The sequence below is a fragment of the Lynx canadensis genome, chromosome B2 (genome assembly GCF_007474595.2).
Source record: "Lynx canadensis isolate LIC74 chromosome B2, mLynCan4.pri.v2, whole genome shotgun sequence".
Taxonomy (NCBI): domain Eukaryota; kingdom Metazoa; phylum Chordata; class Mammalia; order Carnivora; family Felidae; genus Lynx; species Lynx canadensis.
In genome coordinates, this window is record NC_044307.1 from 151,116,296 (window position 1) to 151,121,852 (window position 5,557).

The window sequence follows — 5,557 nt, forward strand, 5'->3', positions numbered from 1 at the left end:
CAGCTGCCCAACGTCATCATCTCAGGAAGGTGGCCTGGCGGAGTGATCACGCTCAGACCACTGTGTCTAATCCCACACTGCCTCTGGACCGTGTGGTCTTGGGCAGGCGACCTCGTGTACGAGTTTCCTCTGGCTGACGTAACAAAATACTTCAGAGTGAAGAGCAAATCGGACCACATAAGCGTATCCCCTCACTGTTCTGGAGGCTCTGAGCGCGAGATGTAGCTGTGGGCAGGGCCGCACTCCCCGCAGGCTCAGGGAGGGGTGCTCCGGGCCCACGGCCTTGGTCCGGATTCGGCATAGGGGAGCACTCCTCTCCCTCCCCGTGTGGCTGTCCCCAGTTCCCCTTCACACGAGGCCACCAGCCCTGTAGGGCCCCGAGTAGCCTCATTTTGACTTGATCGCCTTTTTCAAGGCCCTATTTCCAAATAAGGTCGCCTTCAGAGGAATGTACGAGGGTCAGGGCTCCAATGAGCCTTATTTGGGGGGGTCACATTCAGCTCACAGCACCCTCTAATATCCAGCGACTCCCCCCCAGAAAGTGTAAGTGACGATCTGTAACTCACACGATTCTTAGAAACATTTAATTAGATAATGGGTATAAGGTACTTAATTCTGTTCTGAACACAAGGAATCTTAGCCGTTTTCTTAGAGACGCTCACATGGGGCGTGGGCTTGTCAGCACAGGCCACTCAGGCTCTAGCACCCACTTTCTACCACGAAGACCCAAACTCTGAGCCCCGATGCCTGACCAAGCTGAGGGGAGAGATGAACGCCAAGAAGCTCCTATAATTTAATGTCCAGAAGCTGGACCCTGGGCGTCCTCCTCGGGGGATTTCTGCTCAAGAAGTTCTTGACGATGTAACTATTTGCAGGCGGGACAGTCATGGACGTGAAAATCTGATCGTGGCTAGGACTCCCGGATAAAGGTAGACAGATTGGGGGGAACGTGTGTCGTTACACCAAAGCGGGGGGACTGAACAATAGAGACGTGCGACGAGCCAGACAAGGCAAACAGACGTTCTTCTGTAAACGGCGCATCTAAAGGTCTTGCAGATAGAGCCTGTGGAGTGTCGGCGTGGGAAAACTTCCAAGTGATTTTTTTATCCAGTGCTGTTGAGGTCAGGCACTGGCTATTTCCTGTTAAATAAAAACCCTGAGATGTGCAACCGATTTAGAGCAAACCAAAGAAGTTATTGAAGCTGATAGCTAATTCTCTGAAGGCCAGGTGTCTGCGTAGATGGGATTCCGGCCTCAGTAAGGTCAAGGGCAGCCAGGCGGCCAGGGCGCTCGGCTTTGGTGCCAGAGGCGCGTAGACACCACTGGGGACGATGCTGTCCTTGTATTTCTCCACACGCACCTCCCGGCAGAGCCTTTGGAGGGCGTTTGTCTGATGTCAGCTGCCTGGACAACAGGATATATTTTGGCACAAAAATACCCTAACTTTACCTGCCGACACAGGCGACCAAGCCGCAAACAAATGTGCCCTCGATACGCTGACGCAGATTCATCTTCAAGCTGGCATGGGCGTCACGGGTCTTTCCAACAGCAGAAATGCATAAATCAATCTCTCTTCATTTTCTCAACTTATGATCAGTAACGTGCACTTTGCAGGTGACTGCCTGGGGTCAGGAGAGTCAGCTGGGAGCAGAGGGAATCCATCCACCCTCCTACAATGCATTCAAGATGTTGCAGGAAATGAGCAAACGCGGATTCGCCTACTCAAAACGACGAGTACTCAGTTCTATACTTTAACCAAGGAACAGACTGACAATCCTTCTGTGGAATGCCGTCATACGCATTTCCAGAAAGAAGGGAAAACACTCGCGCCTCCAGGCTTTGAATCCCTTTCTCTAGATTAAACCAAGGTGAAGCATCTCTAATTCGCTCGCTCTGGGCCACCTTTCGGCATGTTTTAGCCAACTAGCCAATCAAACTGTTAGAGTCCTTTCCAACTCCCCGAGCCATAGCATTAATCTCTGCTCCGTGAGCTCACGTCCGTGAATTGGACCTGATCCAACTTTATGTTCTTTCCACCCTATCCCACGTGTTCCCTGGATTCCTGTCTGTGTAATTAGAAGACTCAAGGAGGGAGGAAGGAAGGGGGAGAAAGACACACACACACACACACACACACACACACACAGAACGATAGAGACCGGGAGAAAGACAGAGACTGAGACGACAGAGAGTACACAGAATCAGCTCCTGTGATGGAGGCTGAGAAGTCCCATGGCCTGCAGCCCGAGGAGAGCTGATGTTTCCATCTGAGTCTGCAGGGAAAATATTGCTGTCCCAGCTCAAGGCAGTCAGGCGGGGGGGGGGGGGCGGGGAGGGGAAGGGGTCTCCCTTACTTGAAGGAGTATCCACCTTTTTGTTTTATTCAGTCCTTCAACTGATTAGCTGCAGCCCACCCACAGTAGGAGGGCAGTCTGTGTTTCTCAGTGTACCGATTTAGAGGTTGCTGTCACCCCAGAACGTCCTCATAGACACGCTCAGCGTATCTAGGCTTCCTGTGACCCGGTCAAGTTTATTCATAAAATCAACCGTCATAGTGACCTTATTTGGCCTCTTGGCTTTAAATACCACTGGATGTGACAACTTCCAAATTCATAGTTCTAGCCCAGACCTCACTCAGCTCTGAATTACGAATTCATGTATTCAACTGATGGCTCAACATCTCTCCTCACGTGTCTAATAGGCCCAACCCACGATCTCCGTCACCCCACATGCTGCTGCCCCCAGGGCTAACCTACATCATCAGTGGACAGTCCCATCATGCATCGGCAGCTCCATCGACCACGGACAGATACGTCATCCATGGACGGCGCCACTCTTTGAGTTCTATAGGTCGAAGATCTCTCATCCGTGACTCCTTGTTTGTCTTGTGTTCCACATTCCATCAGTTTCGATGTGCACTTGGCTCTTTCTTTAAAATGTATCCAGGCTCCAACCGACCTTCATGCCTTCACCGCCACATGGGCTGGAGTCACCATCAACTTTTCTGGAACACCGTGGCTCCTCTTACTTCTACCCTCACTTGCTCCATGCCCAGGCCACTTGTCTTCCATTCACCCGGCTTTGTTATCTACACAAAAAACAGGATGATATTTTGAAAACAGAAGTCGCATGATGTCAGTGCCCCGGTCGAAGCACTTCAGTGAGTCTCAGTACTGTAAGAATTAAACGCGAAAACCTTAACGTGGCCTCTAGAAGCCTGAGTGGGCTGTGTTCTGGCCACCGGTCACCACCTGTCCCGTCACTGCCCCTCTGCAGGGTCCATTCCAGCCACAGTGGCCACCTTGCGCTGTTAGCAGGCAGGAAGACTCCTGCCTCAGCACCTTTGCCATTAAAAAAAATTTTTTTTGATGTTTTTATTTATTTTTGAGACAGAGAGAGACAGAGCATGAGCAGGGGAGGGGCAGAGAGAGAGGGAGACACAGAATCCGAAGCAGCTCCAGGGTCCGAGCCGTCAGCACAGAGCCCAACACGGGGCTCGAACTCACAGACTATGAGATCATGACCTGTGCCGAAGTCGGTCGCCCAACCGACCGAGCCACCCAGGTGCCCCAACGCCTTTGCCCTTTCTGACCCAGGGGCTGGAAAGCCCTCTGCCTGACGTCCGAATGGCTCTTTCCTTCGCCGTCATCGTCGGGTCTTGGCTCAGATGCCACCTTCCAGGTGAGACCTTCTTGGCTGCCTACTCAACAAGCAATACTCTTGCCTGTGGCGCTTTCTTACTCCTTTGCCAGCTTTCCCCCCGCCTGACTGCTCTGTGTGGTCTGTGTACCCCGTCCGAAGTCAAGTCCCAAGGTGGTGAAGCTGTGGCCTCCAGCACGTCCAGCTCTGGCTCATCAAAAACGCACCATTAATATTTGTTGAACATATAAGTGAATGCGTGTCAAGCCAGCTACCGTTCAACGTGGTCTGTGCAGCAGTAAGAGAACACGGAGCAATGTCTGTCTCGCCTCGACGGTGGACCCGTGTACCTGTGATCAGCCTCGCTGCTTCCCTCAAGCTGCCCGGCCCAGCAGCGAATATGTTGTATAAAATGGCAAAATACGGAGGACCTACATTTTCTAAAATTCAGAATCACGATGGCAGGGAAAGGGGTGTAATGGGTACAATGCGACCACACGGAAGGGGCGAGAGTAGTGCCAGGTGCCGGCAGGCGGGAGAGGAGGAAAGGCGGGGCGTCCGGATGGGCTCGTTCCCTCAGGTTTAAAGGGGGGGACGCGACAGGCTCTACATTCGCGGCACCAAACACAGAAATTATCGAACGTTGGTAAGTGACGGCTGAGAGGGAGTGGGGGACATGTGTTAAACTCCTTCGCCTCTGTAAGCCGTTAGACCGCTGGGTAAAGTTGGTATGTGGATAAGTAGGTGCGCTCACTCCCTTTAGCGGCCTTTAGAGCCCCGTCTGTCACAGCACAGAGGCGTGCCGACAGCCTCGACCCGATAATTCCGATAATCCGTGGAACTTACCCTGGGTCCTTCCACACGTGCTACGATGCGTGATCGGCGGGCTCTCCGTGGGGCTCGGGACGGGGGGCCGTGCCAGTGCACGCGGGCCCCAGGGGGGCAGCCCAGGATCCCGGATGCCAAGGCCTTCCCCGAGCTGCCGTGGGTCCTTCAGAGGGCGACGCGCCCTCACTCACTCCCTCAGAGGCGAGGCCGGCGCGGGGAGGTAGGTCTGCTCACACAGTGACTCAGACTCGAATTAAGGGGTGGACTTTCAGATTTATACAAGAGAGAAATTGTCTCTTATTTTCTTCCAAGAACCCCAGTTGGTGGCTGACCGCTTAGCAGAACCCGCCCCACATCACCCCGGAGTGAGGCCGCGTCCGTGCGGGGGAAGGGGGTGGCCTTGCTTTCCCGCCCCACAGGTGTCTGTGCGAGCCACACGGCCACGCACGTGTTTCCTCGGACATGGGGCTCAGACCCCTCGGGAGCGAGTGTTTATGGAGCCCGGACAGGCATGTGGACGCTCGGCGAAAGCGGGGGCTCCTTCAGGCCCTAGAGGACAGCCAGCCTGGCGCCCACGCCTCTGCGGCCAGGCCATTAGCTCCTCACCGAAGTGTCCCCTCTGCGCGCGGCGACCGTTCCGGCTTCAGGCGGTTCGCGCTGGAGTGCTCCTCCCGGCATCGGGCTCCTCCCTCCCTCCACGCTGTCCAGTCCTCCCTTACGGAAGCGGCTCCGACGGCCAGCGTGGCCCTTGCTCTCGTCGCGGTGACCCCAGGCAGGGCGTTGCTGAGGTGGCCCAGCCTGGGACGCGTGGGGCCGGAGGGCCCGGGCTCAAACCCCTCTGTGAGTCGGGCAAGCACGCTGTCCTCCGCGGAATGATAACCAGGCCCTTCGCTTCCCGTACTTTCTTTCCTGACGGTGAGATGGCTCACCTGAAGGGCTCAGGACAGCTGCCGGCGAGGCTCGCGCTCAGCGACGACAGCGACACAGCCGTGGTGGGTGCCGGAGGCCACGCACGTGGGGCGTGGGGTCCGGGCGTGTGCGCCCACCTGCTGCCCACCTCACACGGGGGCGCGAAGAGAGGCCCGGCCGC